Raw genomic sequence first — 20,980 nt, forward strand, 5'->3', positions numbered from 1 at the left:
GTTTCGATGTTAGTTCCGAGAGAAGTTTGAACTGAGACATATCTATCTGGTGAAGTGGTCAAGATTAGAGAAACAGACAGCTAAGGAACGTTTTTCATAGAATGGTCTGTCCGATCTGAGAAGAATTGTTATGTCTGTGCTAGGGTGGAGAGCTGAGTAAAGAACTCAGAAAACAGTATGTGGCAAAACTTGGTTTACCCTGCACCAGACTGGTTATAATTGAATGACTAAATCTCAAACAACCAACTAAACAGAAAAAATATATCAAGCCCAAGTGGGCAACTATTCTGACGTTGGAGGTGCTCCCAGGAATAGTGTACCAGATACAGAATGATTTGGTGGGTGTGGAAGAGCCCACATCTTACCAAATAGAAGAAATTCCTATATTTGGAGCACTCTTTTGATGATTAATGATGTGAAAAAGATGAAAACTGTCTATAATTAAAACTTAGCTTTTATTTATCCAATACTCAACTAAAATAAAATAACAGGGGTATATTAGACGTATCAATTACTTATTCCCCTTTTAAACAGTGGTAAAAATATGAATAATTCAAAAAAGAGCAAATATCATCATCTTAAAATTATTTGTATATTTTGCTCAACAATGGATGATAAGAAAATGATAGTAATCTATCAAACTTATCCAATGAACAGCAGTAATCACAGAAATTAATGACAAAAAATGATAGTAATCTATCAAAAATATCCTGTGAGCAGCAGAGATGATATTGGTGATATAATTAATTACACCTTGCAGAAAAATACTGCTGTGTATGTGAGATCAGCTTCTCCCCATATTTCACAGAGTAAATCTGTGTTTTAACATCTCTTCCATGTTAAAGAGAAAATAATATCCATGTCTGTTAGAGAATACATAGTTACAATTGGGTTTTACTGCAACATTCTGTCTCCAAAATGATTCATTTGTATCTTGAATGAAAAACTGACACATTAGTGTTGTTTGTCAGGTATGTAACAAATGCAAATAAAGAAAAAACAAGATTATGCTGGCATGGATAGTAGAAAATTAGATAGTGACACTCTAGTCTGCTAGTCCCATCTGCTGTCTAACCTCATCCATGAGCGGAGGAAAGATGAGAGTAGGACCGTCGACTGTGTCACAGAAAAAAGATAGAACTGGCACACTGGCTAGAGACCCCAACGTGGTGTTAGATGGGCCCTGATGCTTATGAGCCTTGCAGGGTCCTAAATGCGCCACTTGGGTCTGAGCCAGAGTCCGAAAATGAAATAAAAAGGCCCACAGTAATAGACTAAATCACAATTGTGTTAATAACACTGCATCATTTAACAACATTTATTGTGCAATGAGATTGCACAAAACAGACCTGCTCCTAATAAAAAACATTGCTGTTGCTAGGTAACAATTGATATTATCTTAATAGGCACAAGTTAAAACAAAATCACAGGTGTTTATATCCCCAATAATTGCGCCTTGTTTATTGCCATGTTTTTGTATGCGTTGGTACTTGTTATTTTATCAAAATTACCTGCAGGTAACTGGTCAAGTGTGAGACTGTGACTGTAACTCTGAGGGCAAAGGATAGTCGGCACTCCAGTTCACTGATCCCATCTGCTGTCTGACCTCATCATTGGAGCGGAGGACAGATGAGAGTGGGATCGTGGGTTGTGCCGTGGAAAGAAAGGCAGCGGACGGCAGCCTGAGAAGCCGTATGTGGTGTTAGGCGGACCCTGTTGCCACTTTTTGATAGATTACTATCATTTTTTGTCATTAATTTCTGTGATTACTGCTGTTCATTGGATAAGTTTGATAGATTACTATCATTTTTCTTATCATCCATTGTTGAGCAAAATATACAAATAATTTTAAGATGATGATATTTGCTCTTTTTTGAATTATTCATATTTTTACCACTGTTTAAAAGGGGAATAAGTAATTGATACGTCTAATATACCCCTGTTATTTTATTTTAGTTGAGTATTGGATAAATAAAAGCTAAGTTTTAATTATAGACAGTTTTCATCTTTTTCACATCATTAATCATCAAAAGAGTGCTCCAAATATAGGAATTTCTTCTATTTGGTAAGATGTGGGCTCTTCCACACCCACCAAATCATTCTGTATCCAGTATTGACTTTTGCAAGGTGTCTCTGTGGCGCAATCGGTTAGCATGTTTGGCTATTAACCAAAAGGTTGGTGGTTCAATCCCACCCAGGGATGTAATTGACCTTGTAATCAGATTTTGGTGATCTTTAAGTAGACAAGTCAAAATTTCAAAAACCCCCCTTATGGTGTAGGGTACCTGGCCTTCTCTGATGTAATCAGAGTTAGATTTGATTAAGTGATTTTATAAAAAAAACAGCTAGGAAGCACAATTTAGCAGTGGGTTGCAGAGAAAAAAAAATATGCTGGCAGAAAAGTCCAATTGAGTGATTAAACAGCTCTTCATTTTCTGATTTTATGTTTATGCTAACAAATTTGCTCTCTGAAAAGTGTCCACAAAGCCAAGTCTCTGATTAACACCTTTGTAGGAATGGTTTTTCACCTATTACTGAAATAAACTTGCTTCATTGGAAAGGCATCAAAGATGCATCCTCATTTCAATGTCTACTGAAATAATACAGGTTGACACCAGGAAACGTCACTGCATCCTTGCTGCTTCCTCACGGGGAAGTCTGTTTAATGTGAAAACAAGGTGATATCTAATCAGCACACAGGTAAGGAATTAAGAAAATCTTTCTTTATGGGTGAAGATGTTTCTCACAAATTGTTGTCCCAATGCATCATTGAAATTCAAGATGGAAGATGATTTTCATATATCACTTGTACATTTTGCATTGCTCTTCTGGTGACAATGTAGTTTGTTTTTGTCAATTACCATTTCAGTAATAGGGTAAAGAAAATTAAGTGGATTTTTTAAAGAAAACAATGCTGTCAATATACTATTAAAACAAATTAAAATGATAAAAGTTATTGTACTTTAAGTAAAAATAAAAGAGCCAAAATATCAATCCCAGTTTTTGATTACTTTAATTATAAAAAAAAAAATGCACATAGCAGAGAATAGTTTCGATCAATCGACCTCTGGGTTATGGGCCCAGCATGCTTCCATTGCACTACTCTGCTGCTCATGGAAGTGTAAGAGATCCTGAAGACTAAATTGATTAAAGGCCTAAAAGTACTGGACTATAAGGAAAGACTTACTAGGCTGAATATTTATACACTAGAAAAGAGGTGCCTAAGAGGAGATATTATTAATATCTTCAAATATGTAAAGATACATAACAAAAAGTTATCAGAGGAATTATTTATTAAAAGAACACGTGGTCACTCGCTGCGACTGGAGGAAAGTTCAGAACGCAATGGAGGAAAGGTTTCTTCACTGTTAGGGCAATCAGGATGTGGAATTCCCTGCCAGGGAAGGTGGTAATGGCGGACTCTGTAATTGGATTTAAAAAAGGAATGGATACATTTCTGAATGAAAAAGCTATCCAAGGTTATAATACTTAAAATATCAACATGGTTAATCCGGGGGTAACATGAGTTATAGTAGCTAACTAGTCATAAAACATTATTCAGCAAGTATGTAGAATCATCACAACTTAAAACAGGTTGAACACGATGGGCAATTTGCCTCTATTCAACCTCAAAAACTATGTTACTATATTACTATGTTATTGTAGTATACAGAACACCACAATGCAATGAGCAGTGATAGTGAGCACTGATGAGGATACTAGAACTGACACTGAGCAGCAAGATGCAGCACTGGACTATTAGTAATGTACTGTAGTATGCTGAGCACCACAATGCAGCACAAGACAATGAGCAGTGATACTGAGCACTGATGAGGATACTACTGAGAACTGACACTGAGCAGGAGAGACACACTACTAGTATTACTGAGCAGCAATAAGTAACCACTGATACTGAGCACTGATATTGAGATTTCCACTGAGAGAACATAGCCACGTCCTCTCCGCTCTCTCTTCAATGCACGAGTAAAAATGGCAGCAACGCGCAGCTCTTTATATGGAATCCGAATCTCGCGAGAATCCGACAGCGGGATGATGACATTTTCCCTTGTTCAGGTTTTCCGAGTCAGGCGGGAACAACCGAGCCTGCCTCGGACCAGTGTAAACCACGTGGAGTTCGTGGGGAATTCGGTTCTCGGAGAACCGAACCCGCTCCTCTCTACCTTATACCCATCAATTTTTTTATTTTCAATCTAAGCCCCTGCAGTTTTCTGTAAGCATCTGCTTCGCTATGATGATCAACAAGTCACAAGGGCAAACACTCAGGGTTTGAGGCGTAGATCTTAGGACCAGCTGCTACAAGCATGGCAGAAGTGTCACTATCACTGGTGACACCCAGAGAGGTGGCGAGGGAGATTGTAATGCAGTGCGCGCAGATAAGCAGCGCAATGGTAAAAAGGAGGCATGGTTTCATAGGTAGGGGCGTGGCCTGGTGGCCTGAATCTACATTTTGTTGCTCCGGGTGTCCCGGGGGTTGGGGGCTGCACCCGGGGACTAGTGTGTGAGCGGTGCTGGCTCCTGCACAGTGACAGGGCATGGCCACCCAGCATGATGCCTCCCTTCTTGACCATGCTGTAATTGCAGTCGCACTGCAGTTCAGCGTGATCATAAAAAATGGTGTAGGCTCCTGCTGGTGCAGACTGTATGTGCGCGCAGGAAGCCGCCACCATTTTTGTGATCACAGCGGCTGAATGTGATGTCATACAGCCGCTGTGACCACGCCCCCTGTGTCTCCTCCGTTGCAGACCCCATTTTGAAGCCTTGCCCCCGCACCGCTCCATCCCTGACTTGGAAATGGAGTGTTGCTGACCCACCTCTCCCCCCCTTCCCCGCCCCGATTGACAGGCAGAGGCGATCACATTCTCTGCGGGGTGCCGCAGAAAATGCAGGCACATGCGTATGCTCTTAGCAATTTTTGCAGTTGGATCGCTTATTGTGATTGCAATCCAACCTGAATCAGGCCCTATTACCTATCACAATGCGCTGCGGGCAGTACAAAATTGGGTTAATATAGGAGAAAAACCCCCAGACCTGTGCTCCTTAACTGTACCTGGTGGCTAGTGGAGCGGCTGCCCAGTAATCAGTGTCCACCGCAGTGCGCACACGGCCCACCCCCTACGGCCTCGCTCCCCTTCATCAGCGGCCTCGTGATCCGGAAGGGTGGTGTGTGTGTGACTGACCTTAGGATGAAACCGGAGCCTCCGCTGCAGTGACCCAGCAACCAGGGCACGGGAGTATACAGCGCCGCTGGGAGTGATGAAGCTGCAGTAAAGATGTCTATTAGACCTAGCCTGCTGCAGCCCTTGTAGATTCTCATAAAACAAGTTCTTCTTTTCTTGTCAAAATTAATAGCTAAGAATAGGCTGCCTGAGGCAGGCCCCTGTTAATTGGCCTGCTACTGAAGGCACCAACTACAAACTGAGCTCCCTGTTCATGGAAGCGGGGTTATAGAGGAGAATGCACTGAGCTTCTTGGGAACAGTCAAAAGCTTTGAGCCGGTTGGTGCCTCAGATCAAGATCCTACTCTACACCCCAATGTGAATCCTTGTGGAGTCCAGTGTACCCCACAGAAGAAATTAATGTGTCACACCCATTGGCAGCAACCTTAGAATAGCTGCTGACGGGCACAATTGAGAAAGGAAGGGGGGGGGGGGACATTTGAATCCAGCACATAGATGCAATTCAAATATGTAATTTGTACCTTCCTATTTTAAAATATAATGGATGAACCTCACCCTGTGAGAACAATCTTCATGATCAAGAGATCTAATATGTAAAATAAGTATGAGTTGGGATAGGGCTGGGGAGGGTGGCAGCTCGGGCAGCCCCTCCCCCGTCAAGTTAAGGAGATTCAACTGAGGAAGCACAAGGGAACTCTCGTCTGGGGACAACAACTGCAGGGAGACCACATCTTTTCAGATGAACATGGGAGGGCGGAAGGCTGCCTAATACTGAAGCACCATCAAATATCAAACCATATCCAACAACTAGTACAAGCATTCCTGGGGGAAGGTCTGCAGCAGACGGATTTGCATACGGTGATGTCATCCAAGCAGTGGGCCAAAGTTGGCTGGAACCCTCATCTGCATATAAAAAGAGAAAAGGGGCATGCAGGGCATGGCGGCCTTTTGCAGTGCTTGGATGACCCCTAGTTCGCATTAAACACCCCCACCCTCCTTTGGTGTGGGGCTCATGTTGGCCATGCCCCATCCCCTGAAGCATTCATGCTGATTTCTTGCAGCAGCTGGGCACTGTAACAGCTCCAGAGCTGCTCTGTAAGGCAAGTAAAAGGGTGTGGGCCCTGCAGCACCACCTGTAGTTCGCATTGTGCGTTGGAAGGCACAAAGTAAGCAGACGGGAGGAGAAGTCAGGATAGTACACAAGGGCATCCTTTTCTCTTAGTCCGTAGAGGATGCTGGGGTCACATTAAGAACCATGGGGTATAGACGGGATCCGCAAGAGACATGGGCACTTTAAGACTTTCAAAGGGTGTGAACTGGCTCCTCCCTCTATGCCCCTCCTCCAGACTCCAGTTATAGGAACTGTGCCCAGGGAGACGGACATTTCGAGGAAAGGATTTATTGTTAAACTAAGGTGAGCATCTTACCAGCTCACACCTTAAGCATGCCGCAGAACGTGGCATTCAACAGAACACAAGCCAACGGCATGAGCAATTGCAGCAAAAAGCTGACCAGAACCGTAACACAACATGTGTATAACCACAAGTAATAACTGCAGACACAGTATGGACTGGGACGGGTGCCCAGCATCCTCTACGTACTAAGAGAAAAGGATTTACCGGTAGGTATTAAAATCCTATTTTCTCATACGACCTAGAGGATGCTGGGGTCACATTAAGAACCATGGGGTTATACCAAAGCTCTTGAACGGGTGGGAGAGTGCGTACGACTCTGCAGCACCGAATGACCCAACTTGAGGTTATCATCAGCCAAGGTATCAAACTTGTAAAACTTAGCAAAAGTGTTTACTAAATAGCTGCTCGGCAAAGTTGCAATGCCGAGACTCCCCGACCAGCTGCCCAGGATGAACCCACCTTTCTAGTAGAATGTGTCTTCACCTAATTCAGTAACGGCAATCCTGCCGTGGAATGAGCATGCTGAATCTTACCACAGATCCAGCGCATAATGGTCTGCATGGAAGCAGGACACCCAATCATGTTGGGAGCATACAGGACAAACAGAGCCTCTGTTTTCCTAATCTTCATGAAAGATCAAATAAAGGCTCTTGTGATACTGCATGGTTTGTACTGTTTTCCATGTGCTCCCAGATCTTTCAAGCAAGTAGCATGGTCAAGAAAGTTCTGTTTGAAAAGAAACAAACATTTACTGTCATTGTTATGCAAATAAACTTACATTAAAGCTAACAAGAAAGCACACTCGTTCTGTCTTTAAACTGATAAAAGAAACCCCAATAATATGGGGCATGCAAAAATTGAGATAAAACTCAGTTTTGCTCCTCTCCACGGAAATCTTTAATAAAAGGCGAAATATTTGTTAGTTCTGAAGAGAAACCAGAGCATGACCAAGATTCCACCTGTCGCCTGAGTGCCATGCCAGCAGTTCTCATTCAGCTCAAAGTGAGCACCCAATTTGAATGAAAGAAAGCAGATTTCTCACCAGGCTTCCCCTTGCTATAAACATGGTTTGTACTCTTTTCCATGTGCTCCCAGATCTTTCAAACAATTAGTGTGGTCAAGAAAGTTCTGTTTGAAAAGAAACAAACATTTACTGTCATTTCTATGCAAATGAGCTTACATTAAAGCACACTCATTCTATCTTTAAACCAATAAAATAAAACCCCAATAAGATGGGGCATGCAAAAATTGAGATAAAACTCAGTTTTGCTCCTCTCCACGGAAATCTTTAGTAAAAGGCGAAAGATTTGTTCGTTCTGAAGAGAAACCACAGCATGACCAAGATTCTACCTGTCGCCTGAGTGCCATGCCAGCAGTCCTCATTCAGCTCAAAGTGAGCACCCAATTTGAAAGAAAGAAAGCAGATTTCTCACCAGGCTTCCCCTTGCTATAAACATGGTTTGTACTCTTTTCCATGTGCTCCCAGATCTTTCAAGCAATTAGTATAGTCAAGAAAGTTCTGTTTGAAAAGAAACAAACATTTACTGTCATTTCTACGCAAATGAGCTTACATTAAAGCACACTCGTTCTATCTTTAAACTGATAAAAGAAACCCCAATAAGACGGGGCATGCAAAAATTGAGATAAAACTCAGTTTTGCTCCTCTCCACGGAAATCTTTAGTAAAAGGCGAAAGATTTGTTCGTTCTGAAGAGAAACCAGAGCATGACCAAGATTCCACCTGTCGCCTGAGTGCCATGCCAGCAGTCCTCATTCAGCTCAAAGTGAGCACCCAATTTGAAAGAAAGAAAGCAGATTTCTCACCAGGCTTCCCCTTGCTATAAGCATGGTTTGTACTCTTTTCCATGTGCTCCCAGATCTTTCAAGCAATTAGTATGGTCAAGAAAGTTCTGCTTGAAAAGAAACAGACATTTATTGTCATTGTTATGCAAATAAACTTACATTAAAGCTAACAAGAAAGCACACTCGTTCTGTCTTTAATCCGATAAAAGAAACCCCAATAATATGGGGCATACAAAAATTGAGATAAAACTCAGTTTTGCTACTCTCCACGGAAATCTTTAGTAAAAGGCGAAAGATTTGTTCGTTCTGAAGAGAAACCAGAGCATGACCAAGATTCCACCTGTCGCCTGAGTGCCGTGCCAGCAGTCCTCATTCAGATCAAAGTGAGCGCCCAATTTGAAAGAAAGCAGATTTCTCACCTGTCTTCTCCTTGCTATAAGCATGGTTTGTACTGTATTCCATGTGCTCCCAGATCTTTCAAGCAAATAGCATGGTCAAGAAAGTTCTGTTTGAAAAGAAACAAACATTTACTGTAATTTCTATGCAAATGAGCTTACATTAAAGCACACTCATTCTATCTTTAAACCGATAAAAGAAACCCCAAAAAGATGGGGCATGCAAAAATTGAGATAAAACTCGGTTTTGCTCCTCTCCACGGAAATCTTTAGTAAAAGGCGAAAGATTTGTTCGTTCTGAAGAGAAACCAGAGCATGACCAAGATTTTTATCTGAAAATATGTGTTCTCCCTGCAGTTGTTGTCCCCAGATGAGAGTTCCCTTGTGCTGCCTCAGTTGAATCTCCTTTACTTGACAGGGGGATGCTCGAGCAGCGACCCTCCCCAGCTCTAGCCCAACTCCTACTTACCTGCCAGGTGAGATACTATGATCATGAAGGTGCTTCTCCCAGGGCAAGGCTCACCCATTGCACTCTGGGTGTGCTGCTTCTGCGATTTCCCCAAATGTGGGAAACTTGACTGCATAATTTGTGTTTCCCCTGGTCGGCTCTCGTATAATTCAGATCTCTTTGTCTCAGGTCTCTCTCCAGCCTAGTTTGCTGTCTGTTTCTACTTCTCTTTTCTTGAGCCGCTCCCTTCTATGCCCTTGCGCACTATCCTGACTTCTCCCGTCTGCTTACTTCGTGCCTTCCAACGCACAATGCAAACTACAGGTAGTGCTGCAGGACCCACACCCTTTTACTTGCCTTACAGAGCGTCTCTGGAGCAGTTGCAGTGCCCAGCTGCTGCAAGAAATCAGCTTGAATGCTTCAGGGGCTGGGGAATAGCCAACATGAGCCCCACACCGAAGGAGGGTGGAGGTGTGTAATGCGAACTAATGGTCATCCAAGCGCCGCAAAAGGCCGCCATGCCCTGCACGCCCCTTGTCTCTTTTCATATGCAGACGAGGGTTGAAGCCAACTTTGACCCACTGTTTGGATGACATCACCATATGCAAATCCATCTGCTGCAGGCCTTCCCCCAGTAATGCTTGCACTAGTTGTTGCATTTGGTTTGTTGTTTGGGGGTGCTTCAGTATTAGGCAGCCTTCTGCCCTCCCATGTTCATCTGAAAATATGTGTTCTCCCTGCAGTTGTTGTCCCCAGATGAGAGTTCCCTTGTGCTGCCTCAGTTGAATCTCCTTTACTTGACAGAGATGTGCCTGAGCAGCGGCCCTCCCCAGCCCTATCCCAAATCATACTTATTTTGCATAGGCGATACCATGGTCATGAAGACTGTTCTCCCAGGGTGAGGTTCATTCATTGCATTCTGGGTATGCTGACCCCTGTGATTTCCCCAAATGTGGGAAACTCGACTGCATTATTTGTGGTAGTGGGGGACTGTGTTTGTGATTTCCTCTGGTCAGCTCTGGTAAAAATCAGATTTCTTTATCTCAGATCTTCCTCTAGCCTTGTTCTTCTTTCGAGAGTTCCCTTGTGCTGCCTCAGTTGGATCTCTTTCACTTGACAGGGGGGTGCCCGAGCAGCGACCCTCCCCAGCTCTAGCCCAACTCCTACTTACCTGCCAGGTGAGATACTATGATCATGAAGGTGCTTCTCCCAGGGCAAGGCTCACCCATTGCACTCTGGTTGTGCTGCCCCTGTGATTTCCCCAAATGTGGGAAACTTGACTGCATAATTTGTGTTTCCCTTGGTCGGCTCTCGTATAATTCAGATCTCTTTGTCTCAGGTCTCTCTCCAGCCTAGTTTGCTGTCTGTTTCCACTTCTCTTTTCTTGAGCCGCTCCCTTCTATGCCCTTGCGCACTATCCTGACTTCTCCCGTCTGCTTACTTCGTGCCTTCCAACGCACAATGCAAACTACAGGTAGTGCTGCAGGGCCCACACCCTTTTACTTGCCTTACAGAGCAGCTCGGGAGCAGTTACAGTGCCCAGCTGCTGCAAGAAATCAGCTTGAATGCTTCAGGGGCTGGGGCATAGCCAACATGAGCCCCACACCGAAGGAGGGTGGAGGTGTGTAATGCGAACTAGGGATCATCCAAGCGCCGCAAAAGGCCGCCATGCCCTGCACGCCCCTTTTCTCTTTTCATATGCAGACGAGGGTTGAAGCCAACTTTGACCCACTGCTTGGATGGCATCACCATATGCAAATCCATCTGCTGCAGGCCTTCCCCCAGGAATGCTTGCACTAGTTGTTGCATTTGGTTTGTTGTTTGGGGGTGCTTCAGTATTAGGCAGCCTTCTGCCCTCCCATGTTCATCTGAAAATATGTGTTCTCCCTGCAGTTGTTGTCCCCAGATGAGAGTTCCCTTGTGCTGCCTCAGTTGAATCTCCTTTACTTGACAGAGATGTGCCTGAGCAGCGGCCCTCCCCAGCCCTATCCCAAATCATACTTATTTTGCATAGGAGAGACCATGGTCTTGAAGATTGTTCTCCCAGGGTGAGGTTCATTCATTGCATTCTGGGTATGCTGACCCCTGTGATTTCCCCAAATGTGGGAAACTCAACTTCATTATTTGTGGTAGTGGGGGACTGTGTTTGTGCTTTCCTCTGGTCAGCTCTGGTAAAAGTCAGATTTCTTTGTTTCAGTTCTTCCTCTAGCCTTGTTCTTCATTCGAGAGTTCCCTTGTGCTGCCTCAGTTGGATCTCCTTCACTTGACAGGGGGGTGCCCGAGCAGCGACCCTCCCCAGCTCTAGCCCAACTTCTACTTACCTGCCAGGTGAGATACTATAATCATGAAGGTGCTTCTCCCAGGGCAAGGCTCACCCATTGCACTCTGGATGTGCTGCCCCTGCGATTTCCCCAAATGTGGGAAACTTGACTGCATAATTTGTGTTTCCCCTGGTCGGCTCTCGTATAATTCAGATCTCTTTGTCTCAGGTCTCTCTCCAGCCTAGTTTGCTGTCTGTTTCCACTTCTCTATTCTTAAGTGCCTTCCAATGCACAATGCAAACTACAGGTAGTGCTGCAGGGCCCACACCCTTTTACTTGCCGTACAGAGCAGCTCTGGAGCTGTTACAGTGCCCAGCTGCTGCAAGAAATCAGCTTGAATGCTTCAGGGGCTGGGGCATAGCCAACATGAGCCCCACACCGAAGGAGGGTGGGGGTGTTTAATGCGAACTAAGGGTCATCCAAGCGCCGCAAAAGGCCGCCATGCCCTGCATACCCCTTTTCTCTTTTCATATGCAGATGAGGGTTCCAGCCAACTTTGGCCCACTGCTTGGATGACATCACCGTATGCAAATCCGTCTTCTGCAGAACTTCCCCCAGGAATGCTTGTACTAGTTGTTGCATTTGGTTTGTTGTTTGGGGGTGCTTCAGTATTAGGCAGCCTTCTGCCCTCCCATGTTCATCTGAAAATATGTGTTCTCCCTGCAGTTGTTGTCCCCAGATGGGAGTTCCCTTGTGCTGCCTCAGTTGAATCTCCTTTACTTGACAGAGATGTGCCTGAGCAGCGGCCCTCCCCAGCCCTATCCCAAATCATACTTATTTTGCATAGGAGATACCATGGTCATGAAGATTGTTCTCCGAGGGTGAGGTTCATTCATTGCATTTTGGGTATGCTGACCCCTGTGATTTCCCCAAATGTGGGAAACTCGACTGCATTATTTGTGGTAGTGGGGGACTGTGTTTGTGCTTTCCTCTTGTCAGCTCTGGTAAAAGTCAGATTTCTTTGTCTCAGATTTTCCTCTAGCCTTGTTCTTCTTTCGAGAGTTCCCTTGTGCTGCCTCAGTTGGATCTCCTTCACTTGACAGGGGGGTACCCGAGCAGCAGCCCTCCCCAGCTCTAGCCCAACTCCTACTTACCTGCCAGGTGAGATACTATGATCATGAAGGTGCTTCTCCCAGGGCAAGGCTCACCCATTGCACTCTGGGTATGCTGCTCCTGCGATTTCCCCAAATGTGGGACACTTGACTGCATAATTTGTGTTTCCCCTGGTCGGCTCTCGTATAATTTAGATCTCTTTGTCTCAGGTCTCTCTCCAGCCTAGTTTGCTGCCTGTTTCCACTTCTCTTTTCTTGAGCCGCTCCCTTCTATGCCCTTGTGCACTATCCTGACTTCTCCCGTCTGCTTACTTTGTGCCTTCCAACGCACAATGCGAACTACAGGTAGTGCTGCAGGGCCCACACCCTTTTACTTGCCTTACAGAGCAGCTCTGGAGCTGTTACAGTGCCCAGCTGCTGCAAGAAATCAGCTTGAATACTTCAGGGGCTGGGGCATAGCCAACATGAGCCCCACACCGAAGGAGAATGGAGGTGTTTAATGCGAACTAGGGGTCATCCAAGCGCCGCAAAAGGCCGCCATGCCCTGCTTAACCCTTTTCTCTTTTCATATGCAGATGAGGGTTCCAGCCAACTTTGGCCCACTGCTTGGATGACATCACCGTATGCAAATCCGTCTTCTGCAGACCTTCTCCCAGGAATGCTTTTACAAGTTGTTGCATTTGGTTTGTTGTTTGGGGGTGCTTCAGTATTAGGCAGCCTTCTGCCCTCCCATGTTCATCTGAAAATATGTGTTCTCCCTGCAGTTGTTGTCCCCAGATGAGAGTTCCCTTGTGCTGCCTCAGTTGAATCTCCTTTACTTGACAGAGATGTGCCTGAGCAGCGGCCCTCCCCAGCCCTATCCCAAATCATACTTATTTTGCATAGGAGATACCATTATCATGAAGATTGTTCTCCGAGGGTGAGGTTCATTCATTGCATTTTGGGTATGCTGACCCCTGTGATTTCCCCAAATGTGGGAAACTCAACTGCATTATTTGTGGTAGTGGGGGACTGTGTTTGTGCTTTCCTCTGGCCAGCTCTGGAAAAAGTCAGATTTCTTTGTCTCAGATCTTCCTCTAGCCTTGTTCTTCTTTCGAGAGTTCCCTTGTGCTGCCTCAGTTGGATCTCTTTCACTTGACAGGGGGGTGCCCGAACAGCGACCCTCACCAGCTCTAGCCCAACTCCTACTTACCTGCCAGGTGAGATACTATGATCATGAAGGTGCTTCTCCCAGGGCAAGGCTCACCCATTGCACTCTGGGTGAGCTGCCCCTGCGATTTCCCCAAATGTGGGAAACTTGACTGCATAATTTGTGTTTCCCTTGGTCGGCTCTCGTATAAATCAGATCTCTTTGTCTCAGGTCTCTCTCCAGCCTAGTTTGCTGTCTGTTTCCACTTCTCTTTTCTTCAGCCGCTCCCTTCTATACCCTTGTGCACTATCCTGACTTCTCCTCCCGTCTGCTTACTTTGTGCCTTCCAACGCACAATGCGAACTACAGGTAGTGCTGCAGGGCCCACACCCTTTTACTTGCCTTACAGAGCAGCTCTGGAGCTGTTACAGTGCCCAGCTGCTGCAAGAAATCAGCTTGAATGCTTCAGGGGCTGGGGCATAGCCAACATGAGCCCCACACCAAAGGAGGGTGGAGGTGTTTAATGCGAACTAGGGGTCAGCCAAGCGCCGCAAAAGGCCACCATGCCCTGCACGCCCCTTTTCTCTTTTCATATGCAGACGAGGGTTGAAGCCAACTTTGACCCACTGCTTGGATGACATCACCATATGCAAATCCATCTGCGGCAGGCCTTCCCCCAGGAATGCTTGCACTAGTTGTTGCATTTGGTTTGTTGTTTGGGGGTGCTTCAGTATTAGGCAGTTTTCTGCCCTCCCATGTTCATCTGAAAATATATGTTCTCCCTGCAGTTGTTGTCCCAAGATGAGAGTTCCCTTGTGCTGCCTCAGTTGAATCTCCTTTACTTGACAGAGATGTGCATGAGCAGCGGCCCTCCCCAGCCCTATTCCAAATCATACTTATTTTGCATAGGAGATACCATGGTCATGAAGATTTTTCTCCCAGGGTGAGGTTCATTCATTGCATTTTGGGTATGCTGACCCCTGTGATTTCCCCAAATGTGGGAAACTTGACTGCATTATTTGTGGTAGTGGGAGACTGTGTTTGTGCTTTCCTCTGGTCAGCTCTGGTAAAAGTCAGATTTCTTTGTCTCAGATCTTCCTCTAGCCTTGTTCTTCTTTCGAGAGTTCCCTGGTGCTGCCTCAGTTGGATCTCCTTCACTTCACAGGGGGGAACCCGAGCAGCGACACTCCCCAGCTCTAGCCCAACTCCTACTTACCTGCCAGGTGAGATACTATGATCATGAAGGTGCTTCTCCCAGGGCAAGGCTCAACCATTGCACTCTGGATGTGCTGCTCCTGCGATTTCCCCAAATGTGGGAAACTTGACTGCATAATTTGTGTTTCCCCTCGTCGGCTCTCGTATAATGCAGATCTCTTTGTCTCAGGTCTCTCTCCAGCCTAGTTTGCTGTCTGTTTCCACTTCTCTTTTCTTGAGCCGCTCCCTTCTATGCCCTTGCGCACTATCCTGACTTCTCCTCCTGTCTGCTTACTTTGTGCCTTCCAACGCACAATGCGAACTACAGGTAGTGCTGCAGGGCCCACACCCTTTTACTTGCCTTACAGAGCAGCTCTGGAGCTGTTACAGTGCCCAGCTGCTGCAAGAAATCAGCTTGAATGCTTCAGGGGCTGGGGCATAGCCAACATGAGCCCCACACCAAAGGAGGGTGGAGGTGTTTAATGCAAACTAGGGGTCAGCCAAGCGCCGCAAAAGGCCACCATGCCCTGCACGCCCCTTTTCTCTTTTCATATGCAGACGAGGGTTGAAGCCAACTTTGACCCACTGCTTGGATGACATCACCATATGCAAATCCATCTGCGGCAGGCCTTCCCCCAGGAATGCTTGCACTAGTTGTTGCATTTGGTTTGTTGTTTGGGGGTGCTTCAGTATTAGGCAGTCTTCTGCCCTCCCATGTTCATCTGAAAATATATGTTCTCCCTGCAGTTGTTGTCCCAAGATGAGAGTTCCCTTGTGCTGCCTCAGTTGAATCTCCTTTACTTGACAGAGATGTGCATGAGCAGCGGCCCTCCCCAGCCCTATTCCAAATCATACTTATTTTGCATAGGAGATACCATGGTCATGAAGATTTTTCTCCCAGGGTGAGGTTCATTCATTGCATTTTGGGTATGCTGACCCCTGTGATTTCCCCAAATGTGGGAAACTTGACTGCATTATTTGTGGTAGTGGGAGACTGTGTTTGTGCTTTCCTCTGGTCAGCTCTGGTAAAAGTCAGATTTCTTTGTCTCAGATCTTCCTCTAGCCTTGTTCTTCTTTCGAGAGTTCCCTGGTGCTGCCTCAGTTGGATCTCCTTCACTTCACAGGGGGGAACCCGAGCAGCGACCCTCCCCAGCTCTAGCCCAACTCCTACTTACCTGCCAGGTGAGATACTATGATCATGAAGGTGCTTCTCCCAGGGCAAGGCTCAACCATTGCACTCTGGATGTGCTGCTCCTGCGATTTCCCCAAATGTGGGAAACTTGACTGCATAATTTGTGTTTCCCCTCGTCGGCTCTCGTATAATTCAGATCTCTTTGTCTCAGGTCTCTCTCCAGCCTAGTTTGCTGTCTGTTTCCACTTCTCTTTTCTTGAGCCGCTCCCTTCTATGCCCTTGCGCACTATCCTGACTTCTCCCGTCTGCTTACTTCGTGCCTTCCAACGCACAATGCGAACTACAGGTAGTGCTGCAGGGCCCACACCCTTTTACTTGCCTTGCAGAGTAGCTCTGGAGCAGTTACAGTGCCCAGCTGCTGCAAGAAATCAGCTTGAATGCTTCAGGGGCTGGGGCATAGCCAACATGAGCCCCACACCGAAGGAGGGTGGAGGTGTGTAATGCGAACTAGGGGTCATCCAAGCACTGCAAAAGGCCGCCATGCCCTGCACGCCCCTTTTCTCTTTTCATATGCAGACGAGGGTTGAAGCCAACTTTGACCCACTGCTTGGATGACATCACCATATGCAAATCCATCTGCTGCAGGCCTTCCCCCAGGAATGCTTGCACTAGTTGTTGCATTTGGTTTGTTGTTTGGGGGTGCTTCAGTATTAGGCAGCCTTCTGCCCTCACATGTTCATCTGAAAATATGTGTTCTCCCTGCAGTTGTTGTCCCCAGATGAGAGTTCCCTTGTGCTGCCTCAGTTGAATCTCCTTTACTTGACAGAGATGTGCCTGAGCAGCGGCCCTCCCCAGCCCTATCCCAAATCATACTTATTTTGCATAGGCGATACCATGGTCATGAAGATTGTTCTCCCAAGGTGAGGTTCATTCATTGCATTCTGGGTATGCTGACCCCTGTGATTTCCCCAAATGTGGGAAACTCGACTGCATTATTTGTGGTAGTGGGGGACTGTGTTTGTGCTTTCCTCTGGTCAGCTCTGGAAAAAGTCAGATTTCTTTGTCTCAGATCTTCCTCTAGCCTTGTTCTTCTTTCGAGAGTTCCCTTGTGCTGCCTCAGTTGGATCTCTTTCACTTGACAGGGGGGTGCCCGAACAGCGACCCTCCCCAGCTCTAGCCCAACTCCTACTTACCTGCCAGGTGAGATACTATGATCATGAAGGTGCTTCTCCCAGGGCAAGGCTCACCCATTGCACTCTGGGTGTGCTGCCCCTGCGATTTCCCCAAATGTGGGAAACTTGACTGCATAATTTGTGTTTCCCCTGGTCGGCTCTCGTATAATTCAGATCTCTTTGTCTCAGGTCTCTCTCCAGCCTAGTTTGCTGTCTGTTTCCACTTCTCTTTTCTTCAGCCGCTCCCTTCTATACCCTTGTGCACTATCCTGACTTCTCCTCCCGTCTGCTTACTTTGTGCCTTCCAATGCACAATGCAAACTACAGGTAGTGCTGCAGGGCCCACACCCTTTTACTTGCCTTACAGAGCAGCTCTGGAGCTGTTACAGTGCCCAGCTGCTGCAAGAAATCAGCTTGAATGCTTCAGGGGATGGGGCATGGCCAACATGAGCCCCACACCAAAGGAGGGTGGAGGTGTTTAATGCGAACTAGGGGTCATCCAAGCACCGCAAAAGGCCGCCATGCCCTGCACGCCCCTTTTCTCTTTTCATATGCAGATGAGGGTTGAAGCCAACTTTGACCCACTGCTTGGATGACATCACCGTATGCAAATCCGTCTTCTGCAGAACTTCCCCCACGAATGCTTGCACTAGTTGTTGCATTTGGTTTGTTGTTTGGGGGTGCTTCAGTATTAGGCAGCCTTCTGCCCTCCCATGTTCATCTGAAAATATGTGTTCTCCCTGCAGTTGTTGTCACCAGATGAGAGTTCCCTTGTGCTGCCTCAGTTGAATCTCCTTTACTTGACAGAGATGTGCATGAGCAGCGGCCCTCCCCATCCCTATTCCAAATCATACTTATTTTGCATAGGAGATACCATGGTCATGAAGATTTTTCTCCCAGGGTGAGGTTCATTCATTGCATTTTGGGTATGCTGACCCCTGTGATTTCCCCAAATGTGGGAAACTCAACTGCATTATTTGTGGTAGTGGGGGACTGTGTTTGTGCTTTCCTCTGGTCAGCTCTGGTAAAAGTCAGATTTCTTTGTCTCAGATTTTCCTCTAGCCTTGTTCTTCTTTCGAGAGTTCCCTTGTGCTGCCTCAGTTGGATCTCCTTCACTTTACAGGGGGGTACCCGAGCAGCGACCCTCCCCAGCTCTAGCCCAACTCCTAATTACCTGCCAGGTGAGATACTATGATCATGAAGGTGCTTCTCCCAGGGCAAGGCTCACCCATTGCACTCTGGGTGTGCTGCTCCTGCGATTTCCCCAAATGTGGGAAACTTGACTGTATAATTTGTGTTTCCCCTGGTCGGCTCTCGTATAATTCAGATCTCTTTGTCTCAGGTCTCTCTCCAGCCTAGTTTGCTGTCTGTTTCCACTTCTCTTTTCTTGAGCCGCTCCCTTCTATGCCCTTGCGCACTATCCTGACTTCTCCTCCTGTCTGCTTACTTTGTGCCTTCCAACGCACAATGCGAACTACAGGTAGTGCTTCAGGGCCCACACCCTTTTACTTGCCTTACAGAGCAGCTCTGGAGCTGTTACAGTGCCCAGCTGCTGCAAGAAATCAGCTTGAATGCTTCAGGGGCTGCGGCATAGCCAACATGAGCCCCACACCAAAGGAGGGTGGAGGTGTTTAATGCAAACTAGGGGTCAGCCAAGCGCCGCAAAAGGCCACCATGCCCTGCACGCCCCTTTTCTCTTTTCATATGCAGACGAGGGTTGAAGCCAACTTTGACCCACTGCTTGGATGACATCACCATATGCAAATCCATCTGCGGCAGGCCTTCCCCCAGGAATGCTTGCACTAGTTGTTGCATTTGGTTTGTTGTTTGGGGGTGCTTCAGTATTAGGCAGCCTTCTGCCCTCCAATGTTCATCTGAAAATATATGTTCTCCCTGCAGTTGTTGTCCCAAGATGAGAGTTCCCTTGTGCTGCCTCAGTTGAATCTCCTTTACTTGACAGAGATGTGCATGAGCAGCGGCCCTCCCCAGCCCTATTCCAAATCATACTTATTTTGCATAGGAGATACCATGGTCATGAAGATTATTCTCCCAGGGTGAGGTTCATTCATTGCATTTTGGGTATGCTGACCCCTGTGATTTCCCCAAATGTGGGAAACTTGACTGCATTATTTGTGGTAGTGGGAGACTGTGTTTGTGCTTTCCTCTGGTCAGCTCTGGTAAAAGTCAGATTTCTTTGTCTCAGATTTTCCTTTAGCCTTGTTCTTCTTTCGAGAGTTCCCTTGTGCTGCCTCAGTTGGATCTCCTTCACTTTACAGGGGGGTACCCGAGCAGCGACCCTCCCCAGCTCTAGCCCAACTCCTACTTACCTGCCAGGTGAGATACTATGATCATGAAGGTGCTTCTCCCAGGGCAAGGCTCACCCATTGTACTCTGGGTGTGCTGCTCCTGCGATTTCCCCAAATGTGGGAAACTTGACTGCATAATTTGTGTTTCCCCTGGTCGGCTCTCGTATAATTCAGATCTCTTTGTCTCAGGTCTCTCTCCAGCCTAGTTTGCTGTCTGTTTCCACTTCTCTTTTCTTCAGCCGCTCCCTTCTATACCCTTGTGCACTATCCTGACTTCTCCTCCCGTCTGCTTACTTTGTGCCTTCCAATGCACAATGCAAACTACAGGTAGTGCTGCAGGGCCCACACCCTTTTACTTGCCTTACAGAGCAGCTCTGGAGCTGTTACAGTGCCAAGCTGCTGCAAGAAATCAGCTTGAATGCTTCAGGGGCTGGGGCATAGCCAACATGAGCCCCACACCGAAGGAGGGTGGAGGTGTTTAATGCAAACTAGGGGTCAGACAAGCGCCGCAAAAGGCCACCATGCCCTGCACGCCCCTTTTCTGTTTTCATATGCAGACGAGGGTTGAAGCCAACTTTGACCCACTGCTTGGATGACATCACCATATGCAAATCCATCTGCGGCAGGCCTTCCCCCAGGAATGCTTGCACTAGTTGTTGCATTTGGTTTGTTGTTTGGGGGTGCTTCAGTATTAGGCAGCCTTCTGCCCTCCCATGTTCATCTGAAAATATGTGTTCTCCCTGCAGTTGTTGTCCCCAGATGAGAGTTCCCTTGTGCTGCCTCAGTTGAATCTCCTTAACTTGACAGAGATGTGCCTGAGCAGCGGCCCTCCCCAGTTCTATCCCAAATCATACTTATTTTGCATAGGAGATACCATGGTCATGAAGATTATTCTCCCAGGGTGAGGTTCATTCATTGCATTCTGGGTATGCTGACCCCTGTGATTTCCCCAAATGTGGGAAACTCGACTGCTTTATTTGTGGTAGTGGGGGACTGTGTTTGTGTTTTCCTCTGGTCAGCTCTGGTAAAAGTCAGATTTCTTTGTTTCAGAGCCTTGTTCTTCTTTTGAGAGTTCCCTTGTGCTGCCTCAGTTGGATCTCCTTCACTTGACAGGGGGGTGCCCGAGCAGAGACCCTCGCCAGCTCTAGCCCAACTCCTACTTACCTGCCAGGTGAGATACTATGATCATGAAGGTGCTTCTCCCAGGGCAAGGCTCACCCATTGCACTCTGGGTGTGCTGCCCCTGCGATTTCCCCAAATGTGGGAAACTTGACTGCATAATTTGTGTTTCCCCTGGTCGGCTCTCGTATAATTCAGATCTCTTTGTCTCAGGTCTCTCTCCAGCCTAGTTTGCTGTCTGTTTCCACTTCTCTTTTCTTCAGCCGCTCCCTTCTATACCCTTGTGCACTATCCTGA

At 46.6% G+C, this 20,980-nt stretch overlaps 23 non-coding genes and 3 pseudogenes across 23 annotated transcripts; 21 read left to right on the forward strand and 5 right to left on the reverse strand.

Moving 5' to 3' along the window:
• Positions 1-7,442: 7,442 nt before the first annotated feature.
• LOC135023861 (U5 spliceosomal RNA) lies at positions 7,443-7,558 on the reverse strand. Its single transcript, XR_010220754.1, has one exon. It is a non-coding gene; the product is annotated as a U5 spliceosomal RNA (small nuclear RNA).
• Positions 7,559-7,833: 275 nt separating this feature from the next.
• LOC135023847 (U5 spliceosomal RNA) lies at positions 7,834-7,949 on the reverse strand. Its single transcript, XR_010220741.1, has one exon. It is a non-coding gene; the product is annotated as a U5 spliceosomal RNA (small nuclear RNA).
• Positions 7,950-8,223: 274 nt separating this feature from the next.
• Positions 8,224-8,339, reverse strand: LOC135023835 (U5 spliceosomal RNA). The gene has a single exon (XR_010220729.1). It is a non-coding gene; the product is annotated as a U5 spliceosomal RNA (small nuclear RNA).
• Positions 8,340-8,625: 286 nt separating this feature from the next.
• Positions 8,626-8,741, reverse strand: LOC135023827 (U5 spliceosomal RNA). The gene has a single exon (XR_010220721.1). It is a non-coding gene; the product is annotated as a U5 spliceosomal RNA (small nuclear RNA).
• Positions 8,742-9,011: 270 nt separating this feature from the next.
• On the reverse strand, positions 9,012-9,127 carry LOC135023831 (U5 spliceosomal RNA). The gene has a single exon (XR_010220725.1). It is a non-coding gene; the product is annotated as a U5 spliceosomal RNA (small nuclear RNA).
• Positions 9,128-9,271: 144 nt separating this feature from the next.
• Positions 9,272-9,434, forward strand: LOC135023718 (U1 spliceosomal RNA). Its single transcript, XR_010220645.1, has one exon. It is a non-coding gene; the product is annotated as a U1 spliceosomal RNA (small nuclear RNA).
• A 671-nt stretch (positions 9,435-10,105) lies between these two features.
• LOC135023593 (U1 spliceosomal RNA) lies at positions 10,106-10,269 on the forward strand. The gene has a single exon (XR_010220534.1). It is a non-coding gene; the product is annotated as a U1 spliceosomal RNA (small nuclear RNA).
• A 152-nt stretch (positions 10,270-10,421) lies between these two features.
• LOC135023768 (U1 spliceosomal RNA) lies at positions 10,422-10,584 on the forward strand. The gene has a single exon (XR_010220677.1). It is a non-coding gene; the product is annotated as a U1 spliceosomal RNA (small nuclear RNA).
• Positions 10,585-11,255: 671 nt separating this feature from the next.
• LOC135023542 (U1 spliceosomal RNA) lies at positions 11,256-11,419 on the forward strand. Its single transcript, XR_010220485.1, has one exon. It is a non-coding gene; the product is annotated as a U1 spliceosomal RNA (small nuclear RNA).
• A 152-nt stretch (positions 11,420-11,571) lies between these two features.
• LOC135023764 (U1 spliceosomal RNA) lies at positions 11,572-11,734 on the forward strand. Its single transcript, XR_010220673.1, has one exon. It is a non-coding gene; the product is annotated as a U1 spliceosomal RNA (small nuclear RNA).
• A 615-nt stretch (positions 11,735-12,349) lies between these two features.
• LOC135023874 (U1 spliceosomal RNA) lies at positions 12,350-12,513 on the forward strand. Its single transcript, XR_010220767.1, has one exon. It is a non-coding gene; the product is annotated as a U1 spliceosomal RNA (small nuclear RNA).
• A 152-nt stretch (positions 12,514-12,665) lies between these two features.
• LOC135023783 (U1 spliceosomal RNA) lies at positions 12,666-12,807 on the forward strand (annotated as a pseudogene).
• A 692-nt stretch (positions 12,808-13,499) lies between these two features.
• LOC135023834 (U1 spliceosomal RNA) lies at positions 13,500-13,663 on the forward strand. Its single transcript, XR_010220728.1, has one exon. It is a non-coding gene; the product is annotated as a U1 spliceosomal RNA (small nuclear RNA).
• A 152-nt stretch (positions 13,664-13,815) lies between these two features.
• Positions 13,816-13,978, forward strand: LOC135023655 (U1 spliceosomal RNA). The gene has a single exon (XR_010220595.1). It is a non-coding gene; the product is annotated as a U1 spliceosomal RNA (small nuclear RNA).
• Positions 13,979-14,652: 674 nt separating this feature from the next.
• Positions 14,653-14,816, forward strand: LOC135023571 (U1 spliceosomal RNA). The gene has a single exon (XR_010220512.1). It is a non-coding gene; the product is annotated as a U1 spliceosomal RNA (small nuclear RNA).
• Positions 14,817-14,968: 152 nt separating this feature from the next.
• Positions 14,969-15,104, forward strand: LOC135023746 (U1 spliceosomal RNA; annotated as a pseudogene).
• A 701-nt stretch (positions 15,105-15,805) lies between these two features.
• Positions 15,806-15,969, forward strand: LOC135023572 (U1 spliceosomal RNA). Its single transcript, XR_010220513.1, has one exon. It is a non-coding gene; the product is annotated as a U1 spliceosomal RNA (small nuclear RNA).
• A 152-nt stretch (positions 15,970-16,121) lies between these two features.
• LOC135023747 (U1 spliceosomal RNA) lies at positions 16,122-16,257 on the forward strand (annotated as a pseudogene).
• Positions 16,258-16,955: 698 nt separating this feature from the next.
• On the forward strand, positions 16,956-17,119 carry LOC135023558 (U1 spliceosomal RNA). The gene has a single exon (XR_010220500.1). It is a non-coding gene; the product is annotated as a U1 spliceosomal RNA (small nuclear RNA).
• A 152-nt stretch (positions 17,120-17,271) lies between these two features.
• On the forward strand, positions 17,272-17,434 carry LOC135023635 (U1 spliceosomal RNA). Its single transcript, XR_010220575.1, has one exon. It is a non-coding gene; the product is annotated as a U1 spliceosomal RNA (small nuclear RNA).
• Positions 17,435-18,108: 674 nt separating this feature from the next.
• Positions 18,109-18,272, forward strand: LOC135023762 (U1 spliceosomal RNA). The gene has a single exon (XR_010220672.1). It is a non-coding gene; the product is annotated as a U1 spliceosomal RNA (small nuclear RNA).
• A 152-nt stretch (positions 18,273-18,424) lies between these two features.
• Positions 18,425-18,587, forward strand: LOC135023711 (U1 spliceosomal RNA). The gene has a single exon (XR_010220639.1). It is a non-coding gene; the product is annotated as a U1 spliceosomal RNA (small nuclear RNA).
• A 674-nt stretch (positions 18,588-19,261) lies between these two features.
• Positions 19,262-19,425, forward strand: LOC135023581 (U1 spliceosomal RNA). The gene has a single exon (XR_010220522.1). It is a non-coding gene; the product is annotated as a U1 spliceosomal RNA (small nuclear RNA).
• A 152-nt stretch (positions 19,426-19,577) lies between these two features.
• LOC135023699 (U1 spliceosomal RNA) lies at positions 19,578-19,740 on the forward strand. The gene has a single exon (XR_010220627.1). It is a non-coding gene; the product is annotated as a U1 spliceosomal RNA (small nuclear RNA).
• A 674-nt stretch (positions 19,741-20,414) lies between these two features.
• Positions 20,415-20,578, forward strand: LOC135023549 (U1 spliceosomal RNA). Its single transcript, XR_010220491.1, has one exon. It is a non-coding gene; the product is annotated as a U1 spliceosomal RNA (small nuclear RNA).
• A 142-nt stretch (positions 20,579-20,720) lies between these two features.
• Positions 20,721-20,883, forward strand: LOC135023637 (U1 spliceosomal RNA). Its single transcript, XR_010220577.1, has one exon. It is a non-coding gene; the product is annotated as a U1 spliceosomal RNA (small nuclear RNA).
• The last annotated feature ends 97 nt before the right edge of the window (positions 20,884-20,980 follow it).

The sequence above is a fragment of the Pseudophryne corroboree genome, unplaced genomic scaffold (genome assembly GCF_028390025.1).
Source record: "Pseudophryne corroboree isolate aPseCor3 unplaced genomic scaffold, aPseCor3.hap2 scaffold_400, whole genome shotgun sequence".
In the NCBI taxonomy this organism is placed as follows: Eukaryota; Metazoa; Chordata; class Amphibia; order Anura; family Myobatrachidae; genus Pseudophryne; species Pseudophryne corroboree.